Source organism: Delphinapterus leucas, chromosome 2, assembly GCF_059928025.1.
Source record: "Delphinapterus leucas isolate spDelLeu-1000000601 "Yukka" chromosome 2, BTC_Dleu_Yukka2, whole genome shotgun sequence".
Classification (NCBI taxonomy): Eukaryota; Metazoa; Chordata; class Mammalia; order Artiodactyla; family Monodontidae; genus Delphinapterus; species Delphinapterus leucas.
In genome coordinates this window covers 68,566,475-68,586,519 of record NC_143130.1, presented here as the reverse complement: position 1 = coordinate 68,586,519, position 20,045 = coordinate 68,566,475, and the positions used below count along the sequence as shown (strand labels likewise).

The 20,045-nt window shown below is 49.2% G+C and overlaps 1 long non-coding RNA gene across 1 annotated transcript in view; it reads left to right on the top strand.

Moving 5' to 3' along the window:
- Nucleotides 1-18,567: 18,567 nt before the first annotated feature.
- LOC111177772 (uncharacterized) overlaps nt 18,568-20,045 on the top strand; it is a 29,004-nt gene continuing 27,526 nt past the window's right edge. The window contains exon 1 of the long non-coding RNA XR_002645468.2: nt 18,568-19,797. This is a non-coding gene — a long non-coding RNA (uncharacterized LOC111177772). The remainder of the gene's footprint in view (nt 19,798-20,045) is intronic.

Here is a 20,045-nt window from a genome sequence, read left to right as displayed (position 1 = left end):
ACCCGCGCAAAGGCTGGACCCTATCTTCATCCCTCTGGCAGGTCTTCTCTGGAGCAGATGTCAGAGGCAGGAGCCCTACATTACTGATCAGGGTGGCTTGGCTGCACAGATACGCTCATGGAAACTGGAGGGACTGGGGTGACAGCCCGAGCGGCACTGCGGAGGCCTAATTAATAAGTAAGGCAAAACGGAATGTGGGGCTGGCTATGCTCTCCAGCCGACATCTGAGTGGGGCTGGCACTGTGCCCTGGGGCACACAGAAGGCATGGGACCTTCTCTGTGGTGGAAGGCTGGGGAGGGGAGGGAATTGCAGGACAGAATTACAAGGTGGAGGGTGGCTGAGTTATCTGATTGGGGCCATTGATCTTGGGAGCAAATGACCATTTCTTGGCCAAGGATTCCCTATAACTGGAAGCATGTAACCATGCCGGGCATGGACCACGAGCGGACAAGGATGCCTGTAACAGATACAGCAGCACATGGTTAAAGTTCATGTGTGGACATATCTGGGCAGCCAGTCTCTGACCTCAGACACGGTACATGTTGTGGGTAAGGCTCGGGATTACAGGCTGATTCCAGTGGCTCCTCCATATTTAAAAAATATGGCTCCCTCATGATGATCATAAAAATTAAGTCAGTCAGTGTGTGCAGAAGTGCTTTGTAAATACCAGCACAAATACAGAAGAAAGTCATGGTGTATAGAATTTGGTTAGCAAATGCTTCCTGATGCTCTACTCTGCCCCCAGCCCTTTGTTAGAAGCTGTAGAGGAATCAGGTGGGGGTAGGTCTTGGGCTTTCTTAACTGAAATGCTTTGCAAACATCATCATCCCTCCCTCTTCCTTTTTTTTTTAAACTTACTATATTTTATTTTATTTTATTTATCTATTTATTTATTTTTTGCGGTATGTGGGCCTCTCACTGTTGTGGCCTCTACCGTTGCGGAGCACAGGCTCCGGACGCGCAGGCCCAGTGGCCATGGCTCACGGACCCAGCCGCTCCGCGGCATGTGGGATCTTCCCGGACCGGGGCACGAACCCGTGTCCCCTGCATCGGCAGGCGGACTCTCGACCACTGTGCCACCAGGGAAGCCCCTCCTTCTTCCTTTGAACACACTTTAATTAAGACAGGAGCAAATGGGTGGGTACGAAGCCCGGTGTGGTAGCCAGGGACAGAGAGACGGATGGGTTCTGTGGGCACGAGGCAGGAGGCCACGGGCAACAAGCCCAGGAAGGCTCCTGGAAAGCTTCAGGTAGAGGGGGACACTGAGGTGCATCTTGATGAAGGAGCCGGGATGAGGAATTGAATCCTCATGGGGAACCAGGGCAGAAGGAACAGCATGGACAGAGGCATGGAAGCGCGAAAGCCGCGCACACAAGGGCATCAGTGAACCACGAGAGCCTAAATCCAAGTGTTGATCCCAGGGTGCAGATGGGCAGTCTTGCTGGAGCTCAGAAAAGTTGATGACCCCAAATGGGACACACGTGTTTAAGTGAACTCCTTGTGGTGGCAGTGTGGGCCAAGGCCATGGATGAGTTTGCCCATTAAGCAGTGGGTGTAGTGGGAAAAGCACAGGGCTTGAAGCAGATGGTCCTGGCTTCTAAATCAGACCCTGGCGCTTGCCAGCTCTGTGACCTCGCTCACTATGAACCCCTCTGAGCCTCAGTGTTATCATCTCTAAAATAGGGACAGGTGACATGAGCATTCTCTTGGAAATCTATGTCCTTGGTTGGAAGGAGTAGGCAGAAGGGGGCATGGGTGGGTGGGTGGACAGAGGCCAGTTTACACTGAGCATGGCACTGGGGAGACCCAGAGATTAAGTTGTGATCTCAGCCCTTGCAGAGCCCACGGTGTCTTTTCTTAAAAGACAGGAAAGCACAGTCTGGTCTGAGTTTTGATAGGCTGAGCGAGGCCAGGAGATATGGGAGCCCAGGGGAGGAGCCCTTAGCCCAGCCTGGGAAGTTAGAGTTTTCCTGGAAGCAATGTGTGCGGAACTAGGGGCCTTCCCGAAAGTCAAGGGGAAGTTATCACGCCAAAGAAGGAAGCAAAGGGAATTCCAGGCAGAGGGAACAGAATGGGCAAAGGTATGGAGGTGGAAGCCAACTAAGACACAAAATCGGAAATGGGGGTGATGAGGTGCAGAAAGTAAGCTTGAACGCTGTGTCAGGGAACTTGGACTACATCCCGTATGCAGCGGGGAGCACTTAAGGAAGAGAGGCACAAGGGAAAGGATTAATCTGGCTCTGCCACCAGTAAGGTAGTTGTGAGTGGGCCAAGGGAGGCAGGTTGCAGAAGCCCTAGATGCCAGCATGTCTGAGGTGGGACCCATCATTTAGTGAGTCCAGAGCACCATGGAGGTTCGAGGGACGGGCAAGCTCTCTTCCCCACACAGCACTCCTTCGCTCACAGTGGACAGAGGACAGGGCCCAGGGCCGTAAGAACTCCCCTGCAGTGTGGGGTCTTCAGAGCAGCCCTCTGCGGGGAGGGCCTCCTGGGGCCCTGGTGGTCTAGCTGGGGCTCCTTGGCTGCAAAGGACAGCTGTTTGCTCAAGCAAAACGATGACCTTGTGGGAAGGATATGGCAGTATTTCAACAAAACCCAAGGGTGAAAACTTCAGCCCTGCCTCTGAGGAACTAGGATCAGGAACTGCAAAGTCATGCCTGTGTCTTCCCCCCTCCACCGGACCCCCTCCCTCGCCCCCCTCCCAAGTTTCTCTTCCTCTTTTCTCTCTCCATTTCCGGCCAGCTCCCTCTGTTAGGAGCGCACAGCTGGCCCCGCTCCTGCTTCCCACTGCCCAGTGTCCCATAGAGGCTGAGGAGAGAATCTGGGTCCTAGTCTCCCAGGGGAGCATCTGATTGGCTGAGCCCGGGCAGCAGACTGCAGGTCTCGGGGCGGGACCCCTGAAGGGGTTTGTCTCCTGGATAGCGTGGCTCCAGAGCCCACCCCTGTGGGAGTGTTGGGAGTGGTTCTTAGGGGAGGGGTGCTGGCCCTGGACTAGCCCCCCAAAGTTGTCTGTTCTCTGCAGACCCTTACCCTGGGTGTGTAGGGTCAGTCCAAGGGCATCTGGGGGAGGCTTCCCTCAAGACGCACAGTAGCCAGAATCCACAGAGACCTCGATTTACCTCTTCAGAGAGAGAGACAGAGACAAGGAAAGTAATACTCGGAAGAATCTTCATGTTTGATACTGAGGTGTGCCCTCTAAACACACCTTGTGAGGGCAGCCAGGCCAAGACCTCATCATTCCCGGGGCACAGCTCAGATCTGACCTTCTTCATTATAGCTCGCCAAAGACCTGGGAAGGAGTTCACCTCTCCCTCCCCTACTCCCCAGGCTTGGAATCTCAGTGAATCCGTGCCAGGGAGAGGCAGCATCCTGCAATGTGTGACAGTGCATCTCAGATGTGCCGGTTCAAGGCACACCTCTACCTGTGTGACCTGGGCTTCTCTGTGCCTCAGTTTCCTTGTGTGTCAAGTGGAGAGAATACAAGAGTACTTTTGCATAGGGCTGTTGTGAGAAGTTGATACGTACACTATCACAGACACTACCACTTGGCACCTAGGAAGGGCTCACTAAAGGTTGGCTATTTCTACAACATAATCTTCAAACATGAATTTTAATGGCTGTGTCATCTTCTATTGCGTGGGTAGATTATAATTTATCTAACCACCTCCTTGTTACTGTAGCTGTTTCCAATCTTTCACTCTTATAAATAATGCTGCAGTGAACATCTTGCGTATAAATCTTTCTGTTTATCTCTGATAGCTTCCTTAGAAGAACTCCCCAAATCTCGCTTGTCTTTGAACAAAGTCCTCTTCCCTCCTGACTTTTCAATGATGCCCTTTGAAATAAAAGTAAAGCCTGTTTTCCTTCAGAGAAAGAAACATATGGAACACGTTAACCAAGAGGTGGTTCAGGAGGAAGGTAGAAATCGGTTCAAGATGGGTTTGGATCCATTTCAGGACATCTGACACAGAGTCAGTTATAAAGTTCCCCTCGAGCCCCCTTCCCAGAGGAGAGGCAGCATCTTGATCCCCAGGGACCACTGCTTTCTTTCTCTGAGGCAATTCCAAGGGGCTTTGATGTTTTGGACATTGGAAAAGCAACAATGACAGATCAATAAATGAAGCCAGAGTTTGTGGACAATACAGGACTCCTCCAGCCAGTAGGGGGCAATATCGCCTGTCTCTGCCAGCCGGGTGGGCCTTGGTGGATTTCTTGCTAACAAGGACTTTGCTGTTGTCTTAAAACTTTGGCTTACATTTTATGTATTTCTCCCACCTGCTTTTCTCCCCTTCTTCCCACCTTTGCACTTTTCAGATTCACTTTGGGTTCCCCCCTATTCGTCCATTCATTCAGGGGAAATCTCTTGAGTGCTTCCCCTTGGCCAGACATCAAGATGGTGTTCAGACTTTTAAGACCTAAACACATGTTTTGGAAGCTCCACTCTACACATATCAAACCTACTGAAGTTCACCCATATTCCAGATTAAGTATATATATTTTTCTGTTAAAAAGAAGAATTATTTTTCTAACCTTGCTTTTGAAATTATGTGGCCACAAGTAATTCATTCGATTTACAGTTGGCTTTGATGCCTCAGCAATGATCGGGGTACTCAAGAATTCTTCCAAAGTGAAAAAACCCAACCTGCACATCGTTTTCAAACATAATGAAATTTTTGTGAATTTTTCTGAATACTCAATGAAACCATTAATGAGGTTGATGCAATATTTTGTTTGGTAGACATTTCATTAAACTTTTATTCATTTCTATTGCAGAGTTTCCCTTCGTGTCTTGGATCTAATAATTTTGTTTTTAGGTATCCAACTTTTTCAGAGATCTTGGAGAAGTTCTCAGGCCCTGTCGTGCCTAGCGGCTAGCAGAACCCTAAAGGCTTAGGATGGAGAGATGAAAGACTCAGTGTGGTTTTTATAGAGTTCCCAGGCCATTGAGTGACAGATGAGCAAACTACTGTCACAAAAGAGTAAGTATGGATGTAATGGAGTGTGATCAGGTCACAGGGAAAGTATCATCTCCCCTAAGTCTACTTGGGGCAGGAGGGGATCAGTGAAGATTTCAGGGAGCAGACACTGCCCAAGCCAGAATGGCAATGGTGAACAGGAATTTTCTAGCAAACATGAGGGGGAAGGGCGTTGTAGGCAGAGGAAACAGCACATGCAAAGGGGCTGGCCTGGGAAAGGACCAACCAGTAAACAAAGCTGGCTGACCACCCAGCTCTGCCCACACTCGTCTCTAGGCCCTCGTTGTTCAGACCAGCAGCATTGGTATTGCCTGTGAGTTTGCAGAAATGCAGAGTCTCAGGCCCCCCAGGACCCCTGATTCCGAACCTCCGTTTCGACAGCATTCCCCGTGATCCACGGCCACACCAAGGTCTGAGAGGCAGGCTCTAGTTCCACCTGGATCAGAGACAAACCTCCTGCAGGCGCTGGGGGTCTGGGAGATGTGGGGTTCCGGGGGGTGGCTGGCCTGGAGAACTGCCGCGCGAGCAGAGCTGCAGTGGTGCCTCAAGTTGTTTTCAGGTTTGGCCTGAAAGTTTGTCTCTGGGGGCCCAGAGTTTCCATGCTTGGAGCATTGGGACTTTCCCACTTAGAGACTCTTCCACCCACTGGGCCCACACTGTCCTTTCTGCTGGCCTCGGCTCCAGACAGCCGGTCTTGCCTGCTGGCTCCTGAGCCAGAGCCCCACTGATTATCTAATAGGCTGCAGGCTGTGTGCATAATTTATTCCTGCGAATAATTGATCACATCAGGATGAGCAAGGGGATGTACCAGGAAGAGAAGGGAGAAGAGGCATCGGTAACCACGGGAAGGAAACCCACTACAAGCAAGCATCTAATTAGATGTTTCTCTGACACAGCCCATTCAGCGTAAGCGTCCCTCTTGCTGTTGTGGGCTGACCACGCCCCCTCCTCTGCCCACACGCACGTGTGGCTGGGCTTCCAGATGAGTAAGGGGTCGTGGAAAGAGCTCTAGACTGAGCTAGAAACCTTGGCTTCTGGGCTAGGTGATCTTAGTCAAATCACTTCTCTTGGGGGACTGGATTTACATCAACTGTAAAATGGGAAGGGCTGGATCCATGGTTTCCAGACACGGCTGGTGTCAGGATCACCAGAGATAGTTAAAAAATATAGATTCCAGGGGTGCATCTCCCCAGTGCTGAGAAAGTAGGTACAGTGGGAGGCAGGAACCTGTGTTGTAACAAGCACCTCGTGTAACTCTAACCCGGCTGGTCCGATGGGCAATGGGGAAGCACTGGGCTGGAAAGATAACCTCAAACCTCCTGCCCAGCTCTGACATTTTCAGATTATCGATAAGGATGGATTTTCCCATAATCCCTTGCAGAGCATCAGTACAGTGCTGAGGACAAAGAGATGAGAAAGGCAAGAGGCGCACCTTCTCCTCCTGACTCTGCCACTAATTCACCACCTGATAACAATCCCTCCCTGAGCCTCACTTACACTTGACACATCCACTGACAATGTCATAGTGCTTTTATCTGAGCACCTGGGGAGATTTTAAAAACACAGCCGCCAGGTCCCCGTCCACGCAAAGATTCTGCTTCAATACATCTGGGGGGGGGGGGCGCGTGTCGCTCAGGATGCTGTATGTTCAGAGACTGCCAGGGAATTCCAAAGATCAGCCAGGTTGGTAAGCCAGTGACCTGTCCAAAGGCATTGCTCAGTGGGACAACTTGTGCCTCATGGGACAGGGCAGCCTCCAGACCCAGGCAAATCCTCATCATCATTTGGCCTCCAAGTGAGTCTGGACAGATCCTGCCGATGGAGGACTCCACTGTGCTGCATCAGAAAGAACAGAAGACCTGTGTTCAGCGCTGGGGCTGTCACGACAGGGTAGCCTGGGGCAAGTCACAGGAGCAGCCTGAGTCCGTTTCTTTGTCTATAAAATGGGGTCAATGGTAATTCCATCCTCCCAGTCCGGTTGGGATTAAGCAGAACAACTTGGAGCCTGTGCTCGAGGAGTGATCGCCTCTGCGCAGATTGCCCACCCACTCCCAGCTGCCCTCCGGCCACCTACGCTGGGACCAGTGGGAACCAGCTTGGCTGAATGTTAACCTCTCTCCCTCTGATGAAAGCGGAGAGGGTCTGCTGCTCCTCTGGGCCTGGAGGCCAAAGGTCCCGTGAGGAAACAGACTCCCAGCTGTTGGTCCAGGTGGTCCTTTCTGGAATTACTCCACACAGCCAGCTGCCTTGCTTAGTACATTTGTGTTTTCTCTAATCTTTTGGAGCCTTGTTCAATACCCCAGTCGGTCAGCAGGGGCCTACACGCTGCCTAGTTAGTGAGACCGAAACCAATTCCAATGGGGATGAAATCCTGCATCTGTCACTTTCTCTCCATGCTTTTTCTCATCATCCGAATCCAGGGCACCTCCAAGGGGCCATCACTGCCCTCTGCAGATGTGTTCCCCTCGTCGCGGCTGGAGGGGTCCTCTTCAGATATAAATCAGGTCATACCATTCATGTTGACTGGCTCCCCATTCTCACTGAATAAAATCCAAACTGGTGTGTAACGAATATCCTGGAATGCCTGGTGCATCATGGGACAGAGCAGCATCCAGTTCACATTTCCTCCCCCGGTTTACATAGCCCTGAACAACCTGGCCATGTATTTCTCATCTCATGCCACACTACCTACCCTTACTCACCTTGTGAGGCAAAAGATGCCATGTGCTCTCCTAACCTGTTTACTGTCCTCCTTGGTGCATAGCTGGACTCCGTCCCCAGCCCCTCTGCAGTCAGGCAGCACCATGCATTTCAGTTCCGGTGGATGGAATATGAGTGGAAGTGATGTACACCACCCCCAGGCTTTGCCCCGAAACGTCCCAGGACTTTTCCTCTTTGCTCTTGGCTGCAAGTGGAGGATACAGTGGACAACTCCAAGGAGACCCAGGGGATGGCAGACAGAGCAGCTAATTAGAAGGAGTTTGGGTTTTGAAAAACTGAAGGACCATCCACCAAACACCTGATGGGCTCTGACAAGAAGGAGGAGTAAACTTTTGCTGTTTGAAATCGCTGAGATTTGGGTTCACCAGATGTGCTCTAGGAGCTAGAATCACTTACCCTGACTAATGACCTGTTCTCAGTGCCTGGAATGTGTTAAGATTCATTCTGCTTCTCCCACGCTGTTCCCTCTGCTTGGAATGCTTTTCCCTACTATTCCTCACATGCTTATCTCGTCAGCCTCTAGATCTCATTTAAAAGTCACCATCCAACTGTTAGCGTATGTTCTGAGTTCTTGTCTATTTTTTTAATAGAAATTTTACAACTTGTGTGTTTTTAAAAATTTGTCTTTCATGGTGTTTCCCCCTAGTATGTAAGCTGCCAAGGGCATGAATCAAGTCTGTCTCATTCCCCTTTGTATATCCTATGCCAAATAAAGTGTCTGACAAAAAGTAGTCACTCAACAACTATTAGCTGATGGATTAAATGAATGAATGACCCAATTATGTACAGTTCATTTCAGTTCAATTCACATATTTACTGGGCACCAACTTTGTGCAAGGCACATATTACGCAGTCTCTACTCAGTTGTCATTAAACCCTAGGGAGGAGGTAAGATTATTATCCCCACTTTACATATAAGGATCAAGAGGCAGTGCTAACAACCGTACACAGATCCTTTACGCACGGCATCCTCCAATCACCATCATATTCCGGAAAGGTAGGCACCATTAGCTTCATTTTACAAAAGGAAAAACTCATGCTCAGACAGACCAAGTCACTTCCCCAAGGTCATGCAGCTAATGAGGTCATGGATCTGGGATTTAAACCCAGGCCCAGGAGGAGGGGATGGAGGAGAGTGGGGATACTCCTCTCTTACAGCGCTATTCTTCCTAAAGCCTGACAGCCTCATTAGAAATCCCCAAGGAATATCCTGAGTGTGGGGAGAAATGGAGACATGGAATTTCTCCAGAGTCTTATGGGCTTAGTCTGCAGTGGGATTTCATTTTAAATGCAGGACCCATTTCTCCCCTGAGATGCCTGGGATTAGGGGGTGCCATTTTGCATCCTGGGAATGCAGCTCCTGTGACACGTCTGAGCCTGGCTGGGCTGGCCACCACGGAGAAGCCGGAGCCAGGAGTGCCCAGGTTCATCTGGGGAGAGCAGCCGCAGCAGTGGATAGGCAGAGAAAATCTGTGACTAATTATGGCAGATGAAAGTATGAAGTAATGGATCCTTTTTGAGGGCTGGGCGAGCTGAAGCGTCTCATTCTCTGAATGCATTTGGAGACTGCACAACCCCTTCTGAAACCGGCAGTAAACTTGAAGGGCTGAAAGTTCTGTGACTTGGCAGGCTGGAGATTGGATGGCGCATAGAGCTCATGAATTGTCTGGGGTGGGAGCTAATTAGGGTGCAATTTTTCAATTATGGAACATTGAGTGAGCCTCTCCCCCGGCCCCCCCCCACCATCATCCCTCAATGGCTACACTCTATTTGTCTATTTTCCTTTATTTCTTAATCATTTGATGATATGACAGCAATTATTTGTCATTTGGAAGAGAAAATTGTCACGGAGCTATTGTTTCCCTCTTGAAACCCCAGGTCTTCTGCTGAGATGGTTACATTTGATAAACGTTTTGCATTCCCCCCACCCCTCTCCAACTCCCACTCGGGGTTGGTGTGGCAACAGGAAAACATTAGCCTGTGATGCGGGCCTGCTCCCACCGAAATGCCATTTGCACAGAGGCTTCGGAAGGAGCAGGACTGAGTTTAAAAGCGCCACAGCTCAGAGCGCCGGGCCCACCCACGTCACCTAGGTTGAGACTGTGGGACATTTGCTTTGGGAAATTCGGTCATTTCTCTGAGCTAATAAGCCAGCCTCAGGATCAGGAATGCAAAACAGAAATGGCTCAAAAAGAAAAAAGAGGCAAAGCAAAGAGCAGAACTCCCCCAGAAATGGAAAAACTTAACTGACTTTGTTTAAATGTCATGGTACTCTCAAAACCCTGTTCTCATATGTATGCAAGTTAATTAAATGGAAAAATGTCAAATTAGTTGCTTAAAATATTAATGGCAGGAATTATCCCTGATTCTAGAGCGGGCAGAATCGAGGAAACGAACCTTTCAGGGCTTAATTAACCCTTTTCTTGGTCATCCTCTCATGAAACAGGGCTTTCTTTCATCCACGAAGAGATCGGTGACTCTAAAGGGTTTGGTGGGCTTCAGGACAGGAGATTTCCAGTGGGTTTGTAGCCTGCCATTCTCTCTGTGACACAGGACTCCCTAGGGGCATTTATTTATCAGCTTTGCATGGGGGATTTGAGGTCCTTGGAAAGGCCCAGCGATTATGAATCTGTCCTAACGCTCTGTTCTGTAGTGTGGGTAATTTGCCACTTTTTCTTTTGGTTTCTGAAGGGTATTTTGGCTTAAAGAGCCCATTAAAGTGCAAAATAGGAAATGATTGCACAAAAAGGGGTGCCAGTGTTCTACATGCCAAATAATGATTCAGTACCAATGGGGTCCAGAGCCTGGGCTGAGCAAAATGGTGGGAAAAGTGAGAGTCACAGACTCGAGGGTTTGCGACCTGGTAGGGAGCCACGGGGCCCCTAATCTAGCCTCCTATTAGCATGCAGGGCAACCGAAGCCCCAGGAAAACAAGGACCGTTCCCACAGCCACAGAGCTACTGAGCGGTGAGTCAGGCTCATTCACTCCCGCAACACTGTTCCTGCCAGCCTCCCCCAGGGTCTTCCATATATTAGGAGAGGACAGGGCAGAGAGATACAGGACCGTGCATGCTGTGTGCCTAACACTGCAGAAGGAAGAGTAGAGGGTGGAAAGTGGGGATATGGGTATCACGGAGACTGCACCTCCATAAGACAAAAAGCATTTACTGTCTGCCATGGCAGCCAACCAACTGTCATAGTTTCTCTCCGCCCCAGCCAAGGCAGGCAAGGAAGGCAAATGCCATTTATTGAGAAATTATGGCTAGTCCCTGTGTAAACACACTCAAAATTCTCTCCTGTAATTCGATCATCAGTTTAGCTCTGACAGATAGACATTATCCCTGTTTTACAGAATAGGAAAGTAGGAGACCACCAAGCAAAGAAAGTGGCTGAACTGAACCTGTAGGAACTTGTAATCCTACAGTAGACGCTGGGATATCCGTTTATCACTAACTACAGATTAGCGACAGAAGTGGCCAATAATAGGGGAACGGCCCAATTTCCAAAAGTGGCATCCTCAGAAGAAGGGAGGAGATATTCTTAGATGTGGGGAAAAAAATTCCAAATACTTTAGGGAAACTCTACATATCCTTAGCCTTTTTTTGTATTACTCAGTGTGGTAAACTGAATTACAACCCCAAATAAGCCACATACTAATCTCCAGAATTTATGAATGTTACCTTGTATTTGCAGATGTGATTAAATTAAGCATCTTGAGATGGGAAGATGATTCTGAATTATTCAAGTGGACCCAACGTAATAACAAGCGTCCCTGTAAGAGGGAGGAAGGAGGGTCCACATGAGGAGGAGATGTCGCAACAGAAGCAGAAACTGGAGCGATGGACTTTGAAGGTGGAGAGAGGAGCCATGAACCGAGGAACATAGGTGCCACTAGAAGCTGAAAAAGACAAGGCAAGGGGTTTTCCCCTGGAGTCTCCAGAAGGAACCAGCCCTGTCAACACCTTGACTATAGCCCAGTAAGGCTGGTGTTGGACTTCTGACCTCCAGAGCTGTAAGAGAATAAACGTGTGTTGTGCTTACTTAGGTGCTTGGTTGGTGGTGATTTGTTACAGCAGCGGTAAGAAACTCACATGGTCAGTTAAGGATAAGTAACAAATCATCTCAAGGCTGCTTTCTGATCCCGGGCTAGGGGCTGCATATGGCAGCTCTGGTTCAGATCAGGGCCTGGGTTTTTGTTTGTTTGTTTTTTTAATTGAAGTATAGTTGATTTACAATGTTGTGTTTAATTTCTGCTGTGCAGCAAAGTGACTCAGTTATCCATATATATATATATATATATATATATTCTTTTTCATATTCTTTTCCATTACGGTTTATTACAGGATTTTTTTTAAACTTTCTTTTTAATAGATATTTTTGGGAGTATAATTGCTTCACAATGCTGTGTTAGTTTCTGTTGCACAACAAAGCGGATCAGCCATATTACAGGATATTGAATATAGTTCCCTGTGCTATACAGTGGGACCTTGTTACTTATCTATTTTATGTATAATAGTTTGTATCTGCTAATCTCATACTCCTAATTTATCCCTCCTCCCGCATCCCTTTTGGTAACTGTGTTTGTTTTCTATGTCTGTGAGTCCGTTTCTCTTTGGAGATAAGTTCATTTGTGTCATATTTTAGATTCCACATACAAGTGATATTACATGGTATTTGTCTTTCTCTTTCTGACTTTTCAGATAATCTCTAGGTCTATCCATGTTGCTGTAAATGGCATTATTTCATTCTTTTTTATGGCTGACTAGTTTTCGTTGTATATACGCACCACATCTTTATTTGTCGAATGGACATTTAGGTTGCTTCCATGTCTTGGCTATTGTAAATAGTCCTGTATAGCTTGGTTTTAAGTCTCTCCACCAGCTACATTCTGGGATAGTGGCTGCTAGAGGTGTGCTCTTTTCATGGCAGTGGCAAAAACAGGAGAGAAAACTAGCAGACACTTGCCATGTCTGTTCCCATTTCGGCTCTGAGACACCCCCCTTCGACCCACCTTCCACTGGCCAAAGTCAGTCACGTGGCCAAGCTGAACACCAGTGGGAACTAGAAATGTACGCAGCCTAGTCTAGAGGGAGGTACTGCAAAGTCACATAGCAAAGGGCAGGGACCTATGATTCCAACACTGCGGAGGGGTAGTAAGAAGTTGGGACCCACCACACTTTCCTGGAAAATGCACACGAACATGGTGTGAGCTCTGAGAAGCTCAGAGTAAACAAGCCTGTCCAGCTCTGTTAACGCGGTGGTCCCCCAATTTCTTTGAGCACAGACTCCTGCTACCACCCTACAGGGTTGATACTTTGAGACATGCTCATGGAGACAGTTCATCTTCAGATGTTCAAGGGAGGAGAAGGCTATGGACTTGACTGGGCCTGGAGGAATAGATCCAGCTGAGCAGTGGATGAGGTTTCCCCATGGTAGAGCAAAACTGAAAAGTTTTCATGTGAGTTAAAGTCCCTTTCTTCAAGGGATCTTTCTCATGAGAATCTCATCAAACCCTCCATTCCCCCATGGACCAGAAGAACCCAGAATATCCGTGTGGTCTGAAAGAGAACACGACTCTCTTGGAGTCTGATCTTCACTAGTGCAAGGCCTTATTGGAAATTCCTCAAAAGGAGATGCAAGAGGGAGGAGATATGGGAATATATGTAAATGTATAGCTGATTCATTATGTTATACAGCAGAAACTAACACACCATTGTAAAGCAATTATACTCCAATAAAGATGTTAAAAAAATAAAATAGGGCTTCCCTGGTGGCGCAGTGGTTGAGAGTCTGCCTGCCGATGCAGGGGACACGGGTTCGTGCCCCGCTCCGGGAGGATCCCACATGCCGTGGAGCGGCTGGGCCCGTGAGCCATGGCCGCTGAGCCTGCGCGTCCGGAGCCTGTGCTCCGCAATGGGAGAGGCCACAACAGTGAGAGGCCCGCGTACCACAAAATAAATAAATAAAATAAAAAATAAGAAAAAGGCAGGCATTCACCTCTTATCCAAGGCCTGGGGCATCTCCTGCCAGCTTGGCTTCCTGCAAACACGCCTGGATTGGGAAGTGTTGCTGGATTATAAACAAAGAGACAGAGGTGTGTAAGACAGGTTTCCCACCAGAGCCTCATCCTCTCAGGCCTGCTACTAGAAGTTCCCCTGGAATGGAGATGTGCGCTCTGTTCGCCTTCCCATGAGGTCCTAGGCTAGGGACAGGCAGAGGAGCAGGACACGTGGGCCCCAGCATGGATGCTTCAGCTCCAACTTGTGCGGGAGGACAGAGGCACTGGGGGCGGCATCTCACACCGACTCTGGGAGGCACCCAGAGCAACAGGGCGAGTCCTCTGACACATGGGGGCTGGGAGCTTCCTCTGCTCTGAGAAACAGGGGTGTGGATGATGGGCTCTCCTTGCACCCTGTTTCCCTCCACCTCGAGACACCTCAGCCCTGCCTGGGTAGGGCCGGCCACTCTGTGGGATGGTGACTTATTTGACACAATTAATTAGCCTATTTCCATGTAACACGTTTTCATGGAGGCCATTACAGCCTAATAAAAGGAAACAATAGTGCCGTAAATTCCAGGATCAATAGAAGAGAAAGCAGCAAGGATATTTGCCAGCTCCCTCACTCCCTTAGCAAATATTTAGAGAGCACAGACCATGGGCCAGGACACAGACAAAAGGCATGGGCTAGTAGGGGAGAAAGACCCAAGAACAGGACTGTTACAGTTCAGTGTGGCCAACGTTATGAACAAGAGCTGGAGGGAGAGACTTCCCAGAAGCAGAATATTTGAATGGGTTTTAAAGGATAAACAGAAGTTTTCTGGCTGGAGATGGGAGTGGGGAAAGACAATGCTAAGACAAGGAGCAAGGCTCAGAGGCAGGAAAGGGGTGTGGTGAGCTTGGAGACCAAGGAGGGAGAGAGAAGCAGAGAGTGTAGACGTGGGGAAGGGAAGGTGTGGCTAGCGAGGTATGTTGAGGCCCGGTGGGGGTGGGGGAGAACCTTCAGTGTCAGCTGGATTTTGGATTCCTTTGAAATCCAGAGAAGCTGAGGGAGATTGGAAGGCACCGTGATCAGAGACAAGTACTGCAGAGAGGATTCCTTGTCTCGGTTCATTTGGGACCCCAGGGGACTGGCCCGGGACCCTGGTAGCTTTGCAGGAGCTTCGGGTCCTGCTCTCCCAGGCAAACCTGGTAGGGGCGCCATGGCCGCTTCTGCTTGTAGCTGAGCAGATGTGAACCTCAGCACGGCGGTGAGCACAGTACCAGCGCACAGGTTTGGAGGCAGGACTGGAGCGGGTGGAGGAAGACAGCGGAGGAGGGACTGATCCATTCACCTAGAAGGAAGGTGCTTGATCGGGAGACGCCTGTGAAGGTGTTTTGAGGGACACACGAGATGTTCACACTCCAGGTGGCTCCAGGAAACACCACCAGCTCTCCAGGAGGTACCGTGCTAGTGAGTGGGTACATGCCTACGCCTGGTTAGCCTAGCGGTGGAAGCCTCACATAGCAAAAGGTCAAGGTCGCCAGCTCAGGCCACTTTCCCGTTAACGGTGATCAGAAATCTCACACGTTCATTAGTTGTGTGCAAGAAGAGAGCTGGATTCTTAGCTTGGCTTTGCCATCAGCCAGTGACTTCACCTCAGATGACTCACTCCATCTGTCTTAAAGACAGATAAAGACATCTCAGTGTCTTTATGGTAAATGGATTTTCCTCAGTCACTCTCTCCTTCACCCAATCATCAGATCCGTTGCCAAGTTCAGTTGATAGGACCACAAATGTGTTTGCTTTCCCCTAGCTGAGGCCACTGTCATATCTCACTTGGGAACTGTCAGAGCCCCTGACCTGGGTTTGACTTCCCGTCCTGCCTCTGTGCTCTCCAGGCTCTGTACTGAGCCTGTGAAGAGCTGGGTAATAGCTGTTTAGGCTTTGGGAGCCACACACATCTATGTTACATATTCTTCTCTGGTAGAAACAGCACAAATGTCCATCAGCTGATCACCGAAATGTGATCTATCCGTTCAATGGAATATTATTCAGCCATGAAAAGCGATGAGACCCTGTCCATGCTATGATGTGGTAGAACCTAGGAACATTGTGGTAAGTGAAAGAAGACAGACATAAAAGGCCAGATATTATAGATTCCATTTACATGAGATCTCCAGAGTAGGCAAAGCCATAGAGACAGAAAGTAGGGCTGGGGTGAGTGGGGGGGATGAGGTGTAGTAGCTAAAGGGAACAGGGTTTCTTTTTGAAGAGATGACAATGTTCTAAAATTGACAGTGGTCATGGTTGCACGACACTGTGAGTATGCTAAAAGCCATTGAATTGTCTACTTGAAATGAGTGAATTATACAGTATGTGAATTATATCTCAATAAAGTTGTAGTAAAAAATTATAAAAAATGTTTTTTTAGTTCACAGGCCATTAAAAACAAAAAAACAACAACAACAAGCTGTGGACCAGATTTGGCCCATGGGCTGTGGTGTGCTGATCTGGGAGGTTTACACTGCTGCCAATACAAATGGTCCTAAAATGCACATCTGATCTTGTCCCTCCCCCGCCGGGAAGTCTTCAATGGCTCCCCATTTCCCACAGGGTGAAGAGCGAAATCTCTGGCTCTCATTCACGGCCTTTGCACATTCTGTTCCAAGCTTGTGCTTCTGGTCTCATGTCCTTCCATCCCTCTCACGCTACGACCACATAGATGAGTTTTCATATGCACTGACACTACCCTTTGATTTGGTTTCCGTTGTGCCCTCTGCCTTCAGTAATTTGGAAAGTTCTTATTCATCGCTCAAATTCTCACTCAGGCATCCCTCTGCTCTATGGAACCTTCCTCAGTCTCCCCGGGAGAATGGATTGCTACTATGGGATGTGTTGTCTTATATCATATGTACTTGATTAAATATATGCTTCCCTTCATAAGACTGCAAGCTCCTTGGTGGCAATGAATCGGGAACCATGGCTTTTCTTCTCGGTCTAACCAGCACAAGTGCCTGGTGTGCAATCAACGTTTGGTTAACTGCTTTCTTGAAATGAACTGAAGCCCAGTTCAGCTTCAGCCCAGTTCAGCCCAGCCTGCTGTTGAGAAGCAGGCTAGTTCAACTCCACGAGACAAATTCACCAAAATCGTACTGTGGGAAAAGGCTCTTCGAGGCTCTCCAGTAGCCTAAGCCCCAAATTTTTCATGATAAAACAGAGAAGGGAAGTTACTCACCTGGAGTCACCCAGCAAGTAGGGGCAGAGGCATACCTAGAGCTGAGTCTCTACCACACCTTGGGGCTCTCGTGTGCACACCTCCATGCCTTTCTACAATACCTTCCAACATTCATACTCAAGGAATCGGGGTGGTTTGCCACAGCCAGGTTTTCTAGCCATCTCCTTGGCTCAGCTTAGCCAAACATCCCATGGCCAGCAGCCTGGTTCTCTTCTCTCCCTCCCACTCCGGCCACTCCCAATCTCCCAAGAAGGGGTCAGCTACCTCTGGAGTGGCCCAAGGAGTTGGCCAGCAGCTCCCGGCAGCAATGCTGGCTGTAGGAACAGAGAGCTCAGCCCAGCCTCTGATGCAACTGGAACTGGAGGCTGGACCCCAGCTCGGATTTGGATCCCACAGTTTGATTTATTGCATCAGGTACTTGTTCTGCATGTTTTTCTAATGCCCGGGGTCACCCCAGGCTGACTGCAGTTTTCTCTTCCTTTTATCGTGTGTGTACGTGTGTGTGTGTGAGAGACAGAGACAGAGAGAGACAGAGAAAAAGAGGGAGGTGTATTTCTGAGCCAGATGCAGGATCAAGGTCCTTCCAGGCTGCTAAGGAATGCAAGACTACAGGATTTCACTAAGGTCTATTCCTTCCATGCGGGTGCACGTATGGCCAGATTCAGCCTCCACAGCCAGCCGCTGAGCCCCTACTGTGTGCCAGGCACTCAATCCTTTTCAGCCTCACAACAGCTCCAGGCAGTAGCAGGGATTGTTCTTGTGTTGAGGATGAGGCTTGGAGAGGTTACACCCCGTGCCTAAGGCTCCTGGTGAGCAATGGTGGCCCCTAGACCCAGACTCTGGCCTTTGTTTCTGCCACACTATCCCTCTCACCCTCCCCTTTCTAGGAAGGGCCTCCTTTGTCTGGGCACCGGGCTTCAGTGGTGACAAACATCTGGTCCCCACCTTCCTAGAGGTTCAATCACGTTGGTCTGGTGTCACGCGCCTGCCAGCCTTGGGGATAGCTTTACTAAAACTGAGCAAACTCCAAGCTCTTTTCTTGGCCCACTTTTATGTTTTCTTGATTCTCCGACTTCTTGAGCTTAGAGATCAGCTGTTCCAATGTCTCTCATTTAGCAGAGGAAGAAATCAAGGAGCTGGAGGTCAAGCAACATCCCAAGATCAGCTAGCTAGTCGCTGACTGAGCTGGGACAGCAATCCTTGTTTCCCACCTCTCAGCTCAAGCCCTTTCTGTCCTCTTGGCTTGCCTTCCCATGACAGGCTTTCTTTCTCCATGGAAACTTATTGGACCATATTTTGTCCCTTCCCCTTTGGCTGTGGGGAGTGCTCTTCCTCATCTCAGGGTGTGTTTATATCTTTGCGATGCTCTCTTGTCTCCACGGGTGGAAATTGCACACCAGCTCAGTAACCAGGAGACACAGGTTCTGTTCCTGGTTTCCATGCTGCTGGCTTTCAGAGGCCTCGAGTCCTTGCCCGAGCCTTCCCTGGCATGGGTGCAAGGACAGATCTGGCAGGGGACTTAGACTCACTCTGTCCAGCCTTCCCCATCTTACAGATGGGACGTTGAGGCCAGAAAGGGTAGACGTGACAACCCAAGCACATACAGAGCTTGCAGTCCCATCTAAGACTAGAAATTCCTGCCTCTGTGGCAGGTTGTGGTTGCAGTTTTGAGGAGACGTTTACTTCTTCCGGTGTGTCCCACGTGGAAGCATGAGAACCACGGGTCCTCGTGAATGGGGAGGGAGATGCTAGCTCATTTGAGGAAGCACATCCTGATGCCTAGCGTTTTCTGAATTGTGAGAAGATCATCTGAGAGGTAGTGAGCTCCCTGTGGCAGGAGATGGCCAAGTAGAGGCCATATAAGCCCCCCAAGGGAGTGTGGAGCAGGGATCAGATTGAAGGGGGCTCAATGACTTCAGTGCCTAACCCAAAGAGCTCATGACCCCCCCCCACCACCACCACCAGGATCCAAGACTCCTGCCTTTCTATCTGGGAGACTGGGGGAGCAGGAGGGGGTGGGGCTTCCATGATAGAAAAAGCCTTCTGCCTTAAGAGGCCTCATTTCTGGCTGTCAACCGAAGATTTTGTGAGATGTTTTCTGAAATGTAGGTCTGGGCCTTATAATTTAATTTTAGCCCCAGAGGGGGTGTCTAACTAGATGAAAGGCCAAAGCACTTAGAGGACGTTCCAGAACGTCCTTCTGAGGAAATGAGCCCAGGAAATGGGTGGGGAGTGTCCCAGACACTCAGCTGGAATTGATGGGGCAGATGAAAGCACAGGAAATGGTCCATTGTTCAATTCTGGGCAGCAGCCTGGACATCTCCAAGGACCAGGGTCTATGGACCTCAGCATCCAGGGGTCCTTGGAGGGTGGGGTCCATGGAGGTCTCTTCCAGTAGGTGAAGCAGATCTGTAATGCCTCTCCCAGCCCTGTGTCTCACTAGCTGTATCCCTGGGCAAATCCCATGGCATCTGAGTGGGTTTTTGCATCTCCCTCTCAGGTTGTAAGTGGGTTTTTGCATCTCCCTTTCAGGTTGTAAGCACTGCCCAAGAGCAAGTAGATGATGTTCCTAGCACACAGCTGGGGGAAGAAGTGGTTTGAATCCTACATCTTGATTTACTGAGTGGAGTAGTCACTCTTTGAAGTTTCTTCCTCAGCTTGGGGCCAGCCCAGACCAAATGTGGTTTCCTGTGTGTGTGTGTGTACGTGTGTGTGTGTACATGTGCCTGCATGTGTATGGGCAAGTGTGCGTGCATGTTAGTTACTTGCTTTTCACTGGCCCCAGGCTTCATGTCCACCTGAGGAGCCCAGGACTCCCTCTCAGACCTGCCCAACGTGCCAAGATGTCCTGGGACCCAGCAAGACCAGGGCAGACAGACCCCGGTGAGTGTTAATGGGGTGTGTTCCTTGTAAGGGTGGGAGTGGGGTGGGGATATTGCCCTTGGAAAGATCATGTAATGATGCAAGTCACAGAAAATAAACTTCAGTAAGCGAAAGAATTCTCTCCCTTTCAGTTTTGTTTCTGACAGATTTTCTTAAACCTTCGATACCTGGTGTTACCTTTACGTTAGAATCTGGTGTAAGTCTGGATCTGACTTGACACCGAATCAGCTATTAGTTACTTCATTTGA